The sequence below is a fragment of the Osmerus mordax genome, chromosome 16 (assembly GCF_038355195.1).
Source record: "Osmerus mordax isolate fOsmMor3 chromosome 16, fOsmMor3.pri, whole genome shotgun sequence".
NCBI lineage: Eukaryota > Metazoa > Chordata > Actinopteri > Osmeriformes > Osmeridae > Osmerus > Osmerus mordax.
The window spans coordinates 10,994,508-11,011,972 of NC_090065.1; positions in this window are offsets into that span (position 1 = coordinate 10,994,508).

The following is a 17,465-nucleotide window of genomic DNA, read 5'->3' on the forward strand; positions in this document are numbered from 1 at the left end:
GTAGATAGTAATGTACTAGTGTGCATGTTGTATTTTAATTATATATTGAAGCAGCACTTCAATTGGCATTCAAACTGTTGCTGTTATGCTAGCGGGCTTTCTGGTTTGATGTTTTTCTGAACCTCTTCTGGTTTTCTACAGAATTTCAATGCGTCAAAATAAAACTCCAAGCATTCAATACAACCTGATCCTTTTGTATACTTCTGTATACTGTATATTTCTATTTAAGAAAAGCATAACGTAGGTCTACTCCGAAGCAACTGCAAAATAGGATCGTATGTTTTCATTGAGGAGAAATACCAACTCCAGATAGGCAGCAGATGAGGGTAGCAGCCCACCATGGGGTCTTAGAAGCCCCAGTCCCTGGACAGTGTAATCCTGCCGTTAAACTCTGCCTGTCCAGTAAGCCTGACACTCTCCAAAGTGAATCATATTAAGGTGTAAGTGGTTTATGACACGCACTTCTGTCCCACTGAGCGCGCTCAGTATGTGGTCGGCTCGCGTGTCATTTCCTATAGACCACACTCTAGCACTCTGAGACATGTGTGGGGCTAATACTTCACCACAGGCTGTACAGAGTAACCATGAAATAGACACTGTCAGGCCCTACAGTAGTTCTATTCACTCATTGTTACTTTGATGGAGTCGTCTTCAGAGAGATGGAGAGCATCGGCCATGTGGTTCTGTATTAGAGGTCAAAGGTTGTTAGCAGGACGGAGAAGACATTTTTAGGGGGTACTTTTACTGGATCACGGGAAAATCACCAGTGCAATCAAACGTTTGTAAGCTGCGGGCATTAGAGCTTGATATGACAGCCATTTATTGAAGTGATGTGCTCCAGATAAGTACTGAGACGAGAGATGAGAATGAATTCATTTTTGATGAAGCAGAGGTAGCCTAATGACACTTTTAAAGTTGCATGGTATTCATTCAGATGAAGCTTTTATCCAAAGCGATGCACACGCTCCACGTACACGTCCTTTTGTGCTGATCACTCTCTTTCTTTTTCTCTCCTTCGTGCTTTCACACACACCTTGGATAAACACGAATGACCAGTGACCTTTCCGTTCAGCTTCGGTTCCTGTGAGCGGCTGGTCTTCACATTCAAAGATACAGCGTACTTTACCTGAGCAAAGGCCTGGTGGGTGTCTTTTTGCTGACTCGTCTCCTTGTGTTCTCTGGCGAGAGTAGAAACCCTCCATCTTGACCTGTTTTGAACTTTTTTCCGCCTATATGCTTTCAAAACAGAACGCCTCGTAGCTGTCATTGACTGACCTCCAGTCTGTCACACGGATGCATCCTCACCCAGGGTCACCCTGCTAGCCAGCAGAAGGCTCCATACATTACCACTGAATACAGATGGAAGCTGTTCGGCAAGCTCATTCAGGCATAACTAATCGCTCTCACCGATCGCTCCGCGATTCCAGATTCTGACAGGTAACTGTGAAAGTGACTGGGGGGGTGTACAATTACGTATGTGCATAAATATCATGTGGCATAATTGTTTTGCGTACATCTCTTGGAGTAACAAAAGAATGTCTCTCTCCTACAATTGCTTGAATTTTCAGCCCAGTACCTCTAATGAAGCGTAGAATTTCAACGCATGTGCAACTGAGCGATGCAATCAGTGGTAAATGTCTTTACAGATTGTGTTTTGGATACATGGATTTTTTTTTGCAAGAAGATGCACGGTGTGTGATAAAAGAACTCACTTTGGTGGTGTGATGGGCAAGGAAAACGGTATTCAGAAGCAGATTTCTAAATCAGCCAGGTGCAACGCTTTTCTAATTATCCTCCAAACACTCACAACAAATGCCAAAGCAGCAAATATTTTAATTTTTTCTGCACTTTCATATTAAGTTTTTTACCACATAGCATTAAGTACACATTGCTTTTGTATACAGAAAATAAGTCATTAAAAATCCATTACGTTTTTTCTGTTCAACATCAGTGCATTGGAATGATAACATGTTGTGTTTGTGGGGTCGATAATGTTCCATCATTGCTTCAAAACTATTCAGCTGTGCTTGTCCTCCAAACTATTGCTTTTGAAATACAGCAAGTCCTCAATACAACTGTCAAGTCAACAACACTGAAACTCAGTCCAGAGAACCTTGTCCTCGTACAAGCCTTGAGATTAGCACCACCCCACCATTTTCTCTTCACTGGCTGCAGTGTTGGCTACAGACACACCTTCCCATGATGTTCCACGGGCGTTTTGTTGCTAATGAGGAAACCAGTCTTCCTCTCTCTACACCCCCTCCCCCCTCCCTCCCCCTCTCCTCTCCGCTCCTCCACTATCCTCTCGTCGACTCCTCCCACATGACACTTTGCCTCCGAGTGATCTTCCGCGTGGACAAGGAGCTGCCTTGGGTGCACATGCTCCCTCACCCTGACAAGTCAATCCTAATCTGTCTCGAAGCATCCCTGCAGCCTGGTGGAGACAAGCCCATCTAAATGCACAAGGGTAGCCTCATTGGCCTCGGACTTTTAAATGAGGCCGCCCCACGTTGCTGAAAGCAAAGAGAGCAAAGTGGGGATAACTCCGCATAGGATGTCTTTATTCACTCTGAGCTCCCTGTGTGCCGGAAATCTAAGATATGATAGGATCATTCTCTGAGGAAATCGGATTATGTTTCATACTGGCCAAGCAATCTAAATTCACTTTTGGAGAAGGTCTGTCTCCTCCTCCCTGGGTCATAAACGTTAAGTTAAGGAATGTCTGCTCTTCTTCTATGGTTCTCCTGGCCTGGGCTGGGTGCAGAAGTAAGCTAATATCACTGGAGGTATTGATGTTAGTGTCAGGTAAGTGGAAGCATGGTCCTTCCCCGGCTCTGTGAAAACTCATCTGCTTTGAAGGCAAATTAGAAATTGTGGATAAATCCAATGTTACCCCTTCTTTAGTGACAAGGCCCAAACCATTGACTTAGAGTTATCATCAGGACATCTTCACTTTTAGCCAATCAATAAATGGTTTGATTGTCACCAAGGGAGACAAGAGAGTGGACGTTCCCCGTTGAATGTCTCTGTTCTGGTTGTACTAACATGTGACTATTTTTGTACAACTGTCGCCTGCTGTGGATTCAAGCACTGTAGGGAACTGTGTGTGTGTGTGCGTGTGTTCGGTATATATGTGTTTGGTATGTGTGTGCATTTGGTATGCGTGTGTGTTCTGCCTATGTGTTTATGTGTCTTCACCGGTGTGTGCGCTAGTGTGTGTTTTATTGTGGGTGAACAGACCTAGATTTAGCCTCGATGTTCTGAACACCAAAGGCAAACGAGTGTTGAGAAGATAAAAACCAACAGGGACTGCTTAGATTTGACTTATTCTCTTTCATTATCTCATTTAGGTGAAGATAGAACTGCGATACATCTCTCTCTCTTTAAACGACGTACCAGGGAAACTACCTGTTTTAATTCCCCAAAAGATCTCCCATCGATCCAAGCGAGACTGATTGAACAAAGTGTCATGCTGCTCTCGTCCAACATGGCAGCCAATAGTAAACTGGACTCAAAGTGTGTTTACAAAAGAAAAACGAAGCCTGACAATGCAACAGCATACCTTCCCCGAGGCTCGCTGTTGGAGATGAACAGCTTGCCTTTGGAAGAGAAAAACACCCTCTTTAGGGGTGAGCAGCTTGTGTTTATACTGCAAAACTGGTCCACACTCAAATATTGCCACTTTGCAGTTTCAAGTTTTTGGGAAGCGAAACTTCTCCATTCCACTGCATTTATGACACAGGCTTCAGTCTTGTTGAGGACTTGGCCAGATAGAATCAATTGTGATCTGAGTGCTATGTGTTCAGAAATTCTCCCCCTTGAATATAAGCCTGCTGAGCTAGAACTTTATGCCAAAAGATTCACGATGTTCAGAAATCAATCTTCTCAACTCCTCTCGTGGGACTGAAACCTAGTTATCGATAAATGGGGAGATACTGAGATTATGGTAGTCAGAGGGTGATTTTCTGCCACCTCAGCATTTCTCTGAGATTTTTCATCACATCAATGTCAGAGTGGGCTCATATACTTCAGATGGATTCCAGGGTTCATCTAGGTACAGTTGAACTTACATCTCCTAGTGACATCACAGGTTTGAATGACATTGTATGCCAGTGTACCTTGAGCATGTGACAGATTTCGCTTTCAGACGGGGTGATCGACATTGTGTCAGTGGGGCAGTGTCACATTGTCAAAATAGGATGCTTGGATTGGTATTGTATGACCTTTGACAATCAGTTGTGTCTTTTGCAGTCGTTTGTGAGAAGCGTTCAACACCGACAGAATGCCTGCGAGGGATTGGACTGAAGAACATGGAGCCATTATGATCCAGCAAAGGTCCAGGTGAGTTGATTCAAGTAGGCATTATGTTACCAGCAGTCTCCACAGGGCTATACTTCAAAGGAGCTGTCTCATAGTTTAGCCATCCATTTGAAGAAATTCAGCCTCATTCAAATAAAGACTTTAGAGAGAAAAGTGCTTGACAAATGGAAAGAAATAGGATAAAAAGAGTGAACTCTACTTAGAAAGAGAGAGCACTAGTCCCAGACAGGAGAGCGAAAGAGAGAGAGTTGGGGAGAGAGCGATAGACAGAGAAAAGAGAGAAAAGTTGCGGGGTAAGGATTTGCAGAAGCTAATGAGCGTACCAAGGGGCACATTCGTTATTTATTTCCTGAACTTGTTTTGTTAAGGAAGGGCACCGCAATTAGCTTGGAGTAGCCTACATCCCTGAGCACCCCTGCTCTTGACTGCGAGGCAACACGAGGACCTCTGTCTGAGATGCTAAGCAACCTGTAGGACCTCGCGCCAAAGAGGGGGAAACGAAACGGCATGCCACATGCGACCCACCGTGACATCTAGAAGAAAGACGGGGCCAGCTGGACCTACATTATGCAGGAGAGAGAGAGAGAGAGAGACCATGAGAGTGTATCCACTGAGGGTTTCTCTGGGAGGCACTATGCATATGCAATAAAGCCTAATGTTGTATCGTCCCTTTTCCTTTTTTTCTCCTCAAGGACCTTACATCCAACCTCTGGTTGGATTGGGAAAGCAATCTATTTCTCTTCTCAGAGTGCTCTGACTTTCTAATTATATTAGTACCGTATGTGGAGTGGAAGCGAAGGGCTATTTTTTTTTAAAGGGGGGGGACTTTTGGTGAAATAAGCAATGCTCTTTTTTATTTGGGGTTTTGGCGTATTTGAGAATAAATTGGATTTCTCATCTTGGTATAATTGAATTCAGGATTCTTAGGATGACAGGATGAGACTGAGTTCAGAAGGAATTTGGGCTAAAGGAGTAATAATGATCTCAAATGAATCAGAAAGGGGTTAGGGTTAGGGCTAGGTATGGACAGAATTTTGTATTTATTGAAAAGACAGAAGAGAACAATGATACATGGTATTTGTAGCATCGGGGAGCCCTTTGGAGAACAAGATTGTGACTCATTTCCACACAGCACCTAAGACGCGCACACCAGAATCACAATCAGAATGGGATTTATTCGCCATGAAAGTTTGCACAGACAAGGAATTTGCTTTGGCAGGCTGGTGCATACAATAAACATATAGGGACCTAAAATTTAAATATGTGCACTATCTATACTAGGGGTACATAAACTAGCAGTACTAAGTATAATTATAATTAAATAAAATATACAATAAATAAAATATAAGTTGCCGTAATTTACAATATAAAAATACAAATATTACAAAAAATACAAATGTACAAGATACAATTTTGTAATGCAGTGCAAAAAGCAGTGTGTTTTAAGCAGGAAGTCATTAGAGTCAGTGTGGTCCCTTGGCCTTGTTAAAGAGGCCAACAGCGGAAGGGAATAAACAGTTTTTGTGGCGTGAGGTATTGGTCCTGATGGATCGCAGCCTTCTGCAGGAGGGGAGTGACTGAAACAGGGAGTGTCCAGGGTGGGAGGAGTCGGCCACAATCTTCCTCGCTCGCCTCGCGGTCCTCGAGGTGTGCAGGTCCTCGAGGGTAGGCAGATTGCAGCCAATAACCTTCACACAGAACATACGCAAACATGCTCAGTCCCTGACACACAATGAGGAACCCCGTATAACATTTCTATAAAAATACTCTGAAGAGCACACAAATCACTGGTTCACACATTATCTGTGAAAACCGATCAAAGCCGACTCCCCCACACATCCGGAGTGGCAACTCCTATTTGCACATCCTCGGCGAGACAAGCCCCTCTGCTCCCTACCAAAGAGGACAGAGTCTCTTTTGAAATGTCAGCTGGCGAGGAAGCTAATTGTAGCTGAGGCCCTCCAATCAAGGAAACAAAACAGTGATTTTACACTGCCCCCCCCCCCCCCCCACACACACACACACACACTCACACACACTCACACATACTCACAAGCACACAGAAACACACACACGCTCGCACACACACACAAACAAACTTACACATAAACACCCCCCCCTTACACACACACACACACACACACAGGTGAGTGGTAATGAGCTGCATGGACGTGGAAGGAGGCCTGATTGAATTGAAATGCCAGAGCCTGGCCATGTGGTACACACGGTGATTGAAGCTGTGAGAAATCCATCCCCCTCCTCAGGAACACGACCCCGCCCCTGGAGAGGGGGGGCGCAGACAGCTGCAGCGCACCCCGGGTTCCTGTTGAGCCTGGTCACACCCCAACCATGATTGGCAAAATGATTGTGGAGACATCACAAGCCAGTGGTGGAGACATCACAAGCCAGTGGTGAGCACTCTATTCATTTAGTGCCGTCAGATACATCAGCCGTAACTGCAGTGCATGTGTGTCTGTGTGTCTTGACGAGTGCAGCTACGAACAGTATGAGTGCATGCACAACCAGTTGAGAAGCAAACACAACTCTTCACACCTGTCAGCAAGGACAAGGAACACACAAGCACGTCTTAACTCAAACAACGTATATGTATTGATTTGAACACGCTGTATCACCTTTACTCTCTTCTGCCCTAGTCTGCCCAAAGTGTGTGTGTGTGTGTGCACTTGATGTACAGTTGTACATTAGTATTGGACAACCCAATCATGGGACACCATAGTGAGCAACAGGTTTGCAACAGGTTGACACGACCGGTCTACAGAGACATGCTATTTGAATTATGCATTCTGTCATTTTTGGTCCAACATGGGAAAACATCTGAAACAACAACTTCTTCAGTTCCGCCAGCGTGAAGGACATGGAGGTTGAGTATGACGCAAGGCCACTCAGTAGGCCTCACTGTCTTCATAATTACACCAGCAGGAGCACTGCACGACAGCAGGAGAACATGGAAAAGAGATGGAAGAAAGAAGGGAAGGATCGAGGAGAAATATGGGGGGTGAAAGGGGGGGGGAGGGGGTGAGAAGGTAATTGGTATGAGGGAAGTTGGGGAAAGAAAAAGAGAAGGAAGGAGGATGAGGGATGAGGAAGAGAGAGACACAACGAGAGAGAGAGAGAGAGACAGAATGAGAGAGAGAGAGAGAGAGAGAGAGAGAGAGAGAGAGAGAGAGAGAGAGAGAGAGAGAGAGAGAGAGAGAGAGAGAGAGAGAGAGAGAGAGAGAGAGGTGAAGAGAACTTGGAGCTCCCCCTCCTGACCTCTCCCCCTCTCAGTTGTATGGCTGGGCAGACTTGATTGTTTTCTCCCGTGTTCAGTCATGCCTGGGACAGGGCCTGAACGCTCCTAACATGGCTGATCCAGCCCTCACCTTCTTTCGACAACCCCCGCGGTACACGGGAGGCACACAGGGAGAGAAGGCGGGTGAGAGTGAGGGAGAAGGAGGCAGGGGCAGGTACCGGTAGAGAGGAGGCCTCATATTATCAGAAACCAAATTAAGGAATAGCAGGATTTTCCCCTCAGCGACCCACTATAAATGCAAATGCCAGAGGCCTGAGTGAGAGATGTAGAGGGCCGCAGAGGAGCGGCGAGGGGGTGCGCTGATGTGTTAAGCGGGCGTTTTATCACCCCGGGCCTCCTGTAGCTGCTGGGAACAAATTAAAGCGACTGGAAAGAGCCCCCACCCCCAATCGGGGCCCCCTGACACACACACCCCGGTTATTGTTTGATAAGACAACCCCAGAGCATGTGTGTATGAACAGAAGAGGCTGAGGACGAGAAAGGCTCCCGGAAAGTCTCTCATTGGCCTCCTCGCCCGCCTCAGTGCACTTTTGTCTTTTCTCTTTTTCAGTGAAACATGCTTTCCTGACTAATCCCCCGCTGTGAAGAGAAACAGAAAAGTTCCACCCAAACAGAGTTTTGTTTTGTGGGCCGTGAGTGAGAGTAAAGAGCTCAACCATTTCAAGGAATGAAAAGTTTAGAAACATGCTCTTCCTAGCATCATGAGGTTGACCAAGGCCAGGTATTATCACTTACAATGCCACAAAGTATGTACCGGTAATTTGTTTTCACAATATATAACTTCTAGGTTAGATTAATTTATTCATGACCTGTTGTGGCCGAATGTCATACCTGACCGTGGCAGTGCACACACTCACACACACTCACACACATTCACACAAGCTCACACATGCTCACACACACACACACACACACACACACTCACACACACCTGGGAGAGAGACAGAAACAGAGTAAACACATGTACCACTGTGAAGAAACCCTCCAAGGTGGTCTTCCATTATGCACATGGAGGATATTGTCACACTCATATTGGAATTGACAAATATCATTTCAATGTTCTTATACCTTGTGGGTTTGCAAACACAAATTTGGTGGTTTGAGTCTTTCTCCTATGTTGTACAATAATGTTAACAGGCATGTTGATAAAATATTCTACAAAAACGTCCTTGCACTGTTTATATGAAGCAACAGTACAAAGGTAGCCATGGCAATTATCCACAGATACATTTTCTATGCACACAGACTCTTGGCATTTGTTAAATGTTGCAGTGCATCATCAATACAAACAGCAATTCCTCATCAAAAATGTTGTCCTCAAGCCATCTTCTTATCACCGAAAACAGCCCTGTATCCTCCATGTGAATCAATTACACTGAAATACTTTGTCAAATTTGCACAGTAACGCATTAGTTTAGATGAGAGGACCACACATTCTGACTGTTTACCTCTGTCAATGTTTACCCTTTTACTGTTTACCTTCCAAAATCACGTTCTCACTCTATGTCTGAAACACTTTATTGCTGGAGCATTACAAAGCCAATTTGCCACAGTGTGTGTGCATTTTCATTAAACTGGTCCTTTTCCTTGTCAAAACGCACGGAGGCCTCTAATTTAAGCTCAAACTCACTGAACCGCTGCAAATCTTTAATTTCAGTTTTTGATGATGCACCCCCCACCTCCCAACCCATGTATCCATCCACCCATCCACACACACTCACACACACACACACACATGCACACCACTATATATCTCTTGATCCACCCCTCATCACCATGCCCCACACTCTCCACCCCTTTCCCCTCCATTGCACCACCATTTCCCTAGAGATATAGATAGGAAGGAGGTAATGGTGGGTGGGGGTGTATTTCAAAGCCAGGCCACTCTGAGATCAAGCTCAGACTAACTCTGGCTATGTAGAACGTGAGGGGGAAAAATGCTTACATTTGTATAAATTATCTGTTGCAAAAGAGGCAAGGTCATACTGTGGTTACAGCATCCATATTGGGTGAATTATAATTCAAGGTGGAGGATAGCTTGGATATGTAAATGTGGATCAGATTTTCTGTCTTTTTTTTACTGAATACATTATACAAGCTGCATTGTCAAAGCGCCTCCCCTCCAATTCCTCCTTTTGTCCTTTAAAAAAATCTACACCTGCCAAAAAATCGGCAGATCACGGCCATTTTGTTACTGCTGATGTCAAACCCAACGCTCACAGAACTCTCCAGAAGAAGGGATGAACCGTCTGCTTTCAGGTTGTGTCTCGGTCAGCAGTAAATATGGAAGTTATTCCCAACCCATTCATCATCAAGTCCTACAGTCTCTGGCATGCACTTCTCCCCCTCTTATCAAACCAGCCAACTAAGATCCAAGACTATCTCAGTGGGAATTACCTCAATCCAGACACATTGCGTGGCCCACACAACTAGACGGTCCTCCTCTCACATTCCATGGTGCTTTTCTTTCTGCATGTTTGGGTCCAATCTCACACACACACTCATCAGCTGGTGTAGAAAAGAAAATATATGCCTCTTCAGAGAGAATATGTACACTACAGAAAATATATCACACCGTCATTTAGTAATGAATGAGTTTTATTCCAAAATGTAAGACTTCACATTTCTTCCCAAGGGAATTTTCTTTGCTATTCCTTGGTAATTACTGGTTAATCCATTAACAACCATTTGTCACCATTGTTTTGCATTTCACATGTATGATAGAGTACAGTAAGATTAGGGTTATTCTTCTTCAACAAAAGTGAGATCCAATTAGAGAGATTCCGCCACTTTCCTCGACAAGGCTGCCGCTCCTAACTGGATGCTTAGCGAAACAAAAAGACTGCAATTGTGTTTGCTAAGCATCCCCTTTACGACACTGCTCAAGTGTTTACTCGTGCGTGATTGAAATGGAGAAAACATTGAAAGATATCATCTACTGTGTGCAACCTTTTATTAGTATTAGTATTACAGAAGAGGTAAGAAGAAGGGCCTTTAGCAGGTGTTTCCCCACTGCATGAGGCTCCACTGCCAAAGCACAGGACGGCAACTTTGCGTTGGAAACGACTGAACGGACAGATCGTAATTCAGCCGTGAGTGAAAACATTACAGCTTGCTCTCACGCCGTGTTTTAGCAACGGCGTATCGCTTGCCAAAGCCTCTGTTCTTTGTCATGGATTCAGCGGGGAGCTGGTCAAATGATGTGGACTCAGAGGTTGGTGGCCGGGGCTGCGGTCTGATCCCGCTAACAGAGATGGATACGAGGATGTCGGGGAGTTTGTTATCGTCAGAACTCCCTCCATCTGTGCTACACAAGGGTGTGGTGTGGAGGCCGGGAGCAGAACAGAGGGTGAGGCTTCAGGGTATGGCATGCTTGGCAGGGTGCTGGTGTGCATCTGCATCTCTCTGAAGTGTAAACCTGGAGGGGATGATAAGGAGATGGTGAGGTAGGAAGAAATCACCGCGGGTTTCGCATCGACGAAGTGAGCATGTCTTCCTTTCAAAGATCTCGCTGGGGGAGAATGCCGAGCTCCTAGAACACTCTGTAACTCCTTCTCAGTCTCCTACGTCTCCTCCAAATGATCATTTGACTCCGAAAAGGCTGCCAATCAACGCACCTGTCTACAGAGGGACCAATAGACAAACGGCCTTGCTCTGTTGCGAGACACTGGTACGCACCATTGGCCTGTCAGTGGCAGTTATCCTCCCAGCAACTCTGATGAATATTAGCATCTGGACCCCGTGCCTTCTCTCAGTCTGGTGTTTCAGCGCCGACTCTCCGTCTGGCCCACGCTTGACCCACAGCACTGTGTTTGGAATGCGAACTCATAACATGTTATGTCCCAATCATAACATCTGTGGACAGAAGCATATGGGAAAGCTCAGAATCGTGAGCAACGACGACAACTGAAGCCTTGAACCAGAGAAGACCCGGGCCTCACAAGAGCAATAATAAGAGACCCACTCTGACTTTTATGTCTCCCCTCTGCTCTGGTCAGCTGTTGGACTTTTAGAAGGCTTGAATTTCGTCCCTCGTAAATCAGGCTCCGAGGTCGGGCAGCTGTTTGGCGCTCGCTAGCCTTTTGTATTGTCTTGAGGTCGTGTGGGAACTAAATAGGAGGGCTGGGAACCTTGGGCTCACTTCAACGGCATCGTGGCTTGTAAAAGGCGGAGCGGAGATGCACAATGGAGATGGGAGGAGAGTTGGTCCTCTCGGACTCAATAGAGAAGGAAGCTTTGATGCAAATCCATTCAGCAGTCTCGCATTTGTTTGTTCTCAGCACAAATGAAAGAGGGGATGTGAGTTAGAGGTTGTTGCTCCAGAACCACTAAAAGATAAGTTTTGCTGTTGTTTATCATCTCTCATACCTTAATAGTCTTTGATGTTCTTGCTCATGTTTTTAGTCAGTTAAATTTGGAGCTTTTTGTCACGGTCTAACAGCAATTAAGTGCTGACCGTGTGCTGTCATCCTTCTTACAGGAGCTTGTTTCTGTCGAGCGGTCGAATAATCAACATGTTTTTGCTGCTGCCTGCAAGGCATTGGTCCATTGCAGACAGGGTGGTCCTGACTGTCGGGAGATGCTAATGTTACATTTCAAACTCAGATTAATCACAAGACCATACTTAATCACCATGACACGCGGGGAAACATCTGTGGACGTTGTCCCTATCTCCTCCTTCCAGTCCACACCACTCCCCCACCCCCGAAATAGGAACACGCTCAGACACGCACTCACACGCAATCTCACCCACCCACACAACCATCAGATTTTTTTGTCCACGGAAAAAAAAACAACACTTTCTGAAATCCCCTGGAGGCAGAATATGTATAGGCCAAGAGGATATTCATATGCTAATATCAGAGGGGACAGAGAGAGCAGCGTTAACCAAGCCTGACGGAGGCCCTTGTGACCGCCCGGAGGTGTCAAGAGGCCAGGAAAAACATCCATCATGTGACACAGGCACAGCCGAAGCCGGCCAGTGCCTGCTTAAGATGGATGCCCCTTCACCCAGCGTGTATAAATCTCCAATAAGGTTTGAACAGATTGAAATTAGAGCTGAATTATAACAAATAACATACCCCTCCCTCGCTGCAGGAAAGAGTGGGTTTGGTGCCAACTGCGTTTTTTGCTGTTTGGCTGTTAGAGTCTGTGTGTGCGTGTGTGTGTTTGTGTGCGAGTTGTCTCATATCTATTTGTCTGTTTGTCATTCTGTGATTGATGCTGTAAACTTAAGGTTCATACACACACAGACTGGAAGGTGCAGACAGAACAGCAATACAAATGACATGACAATAAATGCCTTCTCAAAATAGATTAGTAGAATGTGTGTGTGCGTGTTTGTGTGTGTGAGTGTGTGATGCTTTGCAGTAGTCCAACTTTTGTCTCTTATCTATTTTTCATTTTATGGTTGATGCATCAGACTTAAATTTGACACCTAGATACACACACACGTAAACACACACACACACAAACACACTTGAAGGTGCAGACTGACATGACATTAAGTGCCTTTCAGCCTGGCTCAAAGGGGTTTTGTCAAATGTTTGTGAGTGCATGTCTGTTTAAAGTGGGAGTTTGTGTACTTCCACTTGCATGTCAATGTAGAGTGTGTGCATATCAGCGTAATGTGGGTGTTAGTGTACAGTTTGTGAAAGTGTGAGCCTTTGTAGAATGCATGGGTTTGTTTGTGTGTGTGTGTGTGCATATGTGTGACTGGTCAGGTAGAGAACCCCATGCAGACTGTGAATTCCTTGCCGTGCAAGGCTCATTCCGTGCATGAGCTGTTGGAGTGTCGGGAGTGTTGCACCCACAGTCTTCCAAAGATCTTCCAATGAGATCTATCTACCTGGATTCCAAAAATAAATAAAACATCAACATACACACACAGGCTTGTTTTAACTCATAGGTTTGCCTTTCTCTTAACATCAAATACCAGGACTCATTACAGTAATAAGGCATCCTTACATCCTTCATACAAAACGTTGAAATCTCAGTTTTAAAGTCAACGCTTTTAACCTCTTCCAGGAAAATGTGTTGCATACAGATTTGTGTCACAACCATGCCAGTGAGCCTTGACATTCCTTAAATACCTCTAGCACAAATCTCTCTGTTAACCATGTGTAAATGTCAAGGCTGTTATGGCGAGTTTTGCTCAATGTGTGACTAATGCAGAGAGCAAAGTATATCCTCTAGTGGTGGAGGATGCAACTGCATGCTGAGAACAGAGCTGAGAAGTCCCAGAAGCTGAAGCCTTTTCGGAGTCTCAGCTACACAAATAACCTCTTACTGTATTGAAAAGGCAGCACAACAGGAGTATTATGTTTGTGTATCGTGCTATTTTTTTGTACCATACATGCATGCTTGCAAGAATGCTTGTCATTATGCAATGGCATAGGATGCCTGCAGACTAGCAATCGTGTCAGGACCCACAACCTGTGTGGTTGTATGTGGTTGATCCACATAGAATTGCTTGTCCAGCCACACTTTAAGATCGGATACAACGTCTGTTGTGTTTGTGTGTGTCAATGTGTGTGTTTGTGTGCGTGTGTATGCGTGTGTGTGTGTGTATGTGTGTGTGCGTGTGCGCGTGTGCATGTGCTGCATCAGCACAATGCAGATCCCTGGGCTCCCCCATAAGGCCATCTCTCTCTGTGGCATAGATGCATGAGCTTCCCAGCAGTGCTACTTCTAATTCCCATCACACACACACACACACACACACAAACACAGACACATAACTATGCACGTAAAAATACACCTACACGCACACATACACCCCATTACAGCGACTGTACAGCCGACACAGAGACAGACACAGAGACAGAGACAGAGATAGAGACAGAGATAGAGACAGAGATAGAGACAGAGACAGAGACAGAGACAGACACAGAGACAGAGACAGAGACAGAGACAGACACAGAGACAGAGACAGAGACAGAGACAGAGACAGAGACAGAGACAGAGACAGAGACAGACACAGAGACAGAGACAGAGACAGAGACAGAGACAGAGACAGAGACAGAGACAGAGACAGAGACAGAGATAGAGACAGAGACAGAGACAGAGACAGAGACAGAGACAGAGACAGAGACAGAGACAGAGACAGAGACAGAGACAGAGATAGAGACAGAGAGACAGAGACAGAGACAGAGACAGACACAGAGACAGAGACAGAGACAGAGATAGAGATAGAGACAGAGACAGAGACAGAGACAGAGACAGAGATAGAGACAGAGACAGAGACAGAGACAGAGACAGAGACAGAGACAGAGACAGAGACAGAGACAGACACAGAGACAGACACAGAGACAGAGACAGAGACAGAGACAGAGACAGAGACAGAGACAGAGACAGAGACAGAGATAGAGACAGAGATAGAGACAGAGATAGAGACAGGGGGAAGAAGTAGATTGAGTGGGATAAAGAATGTAAGTTTGTGGTTGGCTGTTAGCGTGAGTACAGCACACGCACGCACGTGTGTGTGTGTGTGTGTGTGTGAGTGAACTGCTAATAGGATGAACTGCAGTTTTGCACAAAACTCAATTATGCCCTGAAACAAATCAATGTTGCTACTGTGTCCTCCAGGAGCAGAGATGGGTGAATAATCCGGATAGCTTTACCCAGGTTCCAAAACTTCCACTGTAATCACAACCAAGGAAGCAGCAACCATTTATATTCTGAAAGCATACCTTTACTCAGAGGCCAACTACAGTCCACAGTTATTTTCATATTTTAGATTTCTAAATGTGGTGTTCAGCAACTTCATTGCTTTAACATTGGAATTGACTATACTTTCTTAGTCTGTGTTTCTCTGTCCTTCTTGCACTTGCTTCTTGCTTTCTCTCTCTCTCTCGTTTTCTCTGTTTCTCAATCCCTCAGGTGTGTCCCCAGGCTAAACCTCTCCTGCTGTAAATTTGAGTTGAGTCAGTAGACATTTGTCGTTTTCCTAAATTATTGACGACGAATAAAATGAACCCTTCTGAGGATGCTTTAGATTGAGAGGTGGTTTGTCTTGCCGTGAATTCAACCTTTGGAGCGATATACGAAATCAGAGGTGAAAAGGTGAGGAGTGAGACATAGATTGAGTGAGATGGAGAGAGTGAAAACGAGAGGTAGCAAAGAGAAAGGATAAACAGCGCCTCAGCACTTTCCTCTTGACGATGTCACCAGATGCAGCATTTAAGAAAAAATCAATTCTCTCACCTCAGGCAGGTTTTACACTTTACAGCTGTCAAACACACTAGCAGTTCCCTAGACACCACGAAACTGAAAGCACTGTCCAAGTCTGCCCTCCGCAAGACCCAACACCGGCTTAGTAGCCGCCACTGACTGAGGAATCGCATTAAACAGACAATGTAAATCTCTGCCTCCCAGTTTGATGTTGTGCTTCCCAGAGCCCCGCACAGAGACAAACGACAAGGCTACTGTGAACAAAAAGACGAGCACACTTCCTCTCCAAGCAGCTCATGAACGCCTGACGGTTGACTCGGCATCCTGTTTCGGAGGCCGTATATAAAAGTGTTAGCCTACAGAAACGGCGCGTTACAAGCACACATAGCGTCTGGCTCTGGAAGACAGAGCGGGTGACTGCACTGGCGGCAGAGGTTGGCGGGTCTGTGTTGACTACCACAGGTGTGTGGCATGGTAATTGACGTGAGAGGGGGAGCGTTAAGCCCCTGATGTACCACGCCACGCTCGCCAGCGCCAACGCTGCCTGCTCAGTATTTATTGAGACACCCTCAAAGCAATCTGGGATGGCAGGCACAGATGGTTCCTCTAATCCAGGTAAATTGTCTTTGAACCTTTGACAGAGTAAACAGGCGCACCCTTTTTTCTGGAGCCCAGCCTCTCAGAGGAATGAAGAGAGAGAGAGAAGGTGGGAGAGAGCAAGAAACAGAAAGAGAGAGAGATAGAGAAAGAGAGGGGATGGAGAATCAGAAGAAATTAAATGGCCATTCAAAGGCTGCTAAGGAAGAAGAAATCAGAGTTAAATTTGAATCCATCTGAATATGTTTGTTTACGGTACATCCCTCAGTATGCCCTTAGCATCATAGACAAAGCATGAGCACACATTGTTCCATCCATTCCCAGGCAATGGTCTATCAAATCAAACGCTTCCAAATCATTTCCAACTCATTTTTCTAAGTACACATAGGTGGATCCCTCCCTTAGCTTTTGTAAACTGGACATGGTACTGAGGGCAGAGTTAGTGTTTAAAGATGGCCGCCCTGGTGTGTTGTATGACTTGCGGCTGCAGAGATGAGTGGTCCTGTGATGAATGGCGCTGTCATGCGCGGCTATAATCACGCCTACGCTCGGCTTCCTGCATAATTGATTTTTAATCCCCTAATAGAAAGTAAATCACACGAGCAAAGCCTGCTTTGGTATTGCTGCAGCCCTGAAGACAGAGAGAGGGAGAGAAAGAGAGAGAGAGAGAGAGGGAGGGAGAGAAGAAATGGAGAGAGAGAGGGAGAGAAAGAGAGAAAGAGAGAGGGAGAGAAGCGAGGGAGAGAGAGAGGGAGAGAAGAGAGAGAGAGGGAGGGAGAGATGCGAGGGAGAGAGAGGGAGAGAAGAGAGAGAGGGAGAGAAAGAGAGAGAGGCGAGAGAAAGAGAGAGAGATGGAGGGAGAGAGAGTGAAGCGAGGGAGAGAGAGAGGGAGAGAAAGGAGAGAGAGAGAGAGAGAGAGGGAGAAGAGAGAGAAAGAAGGGGGTGTCCGAGACAAGGAATGAAGCTAAAGGTGAAGGGAGGATCTAAATAAAAGGCATTGGTGGATATGAAGATTTAACTACAGTCAATAAGCTTTGAGCTGCAATAACTACCCCAAAACTGT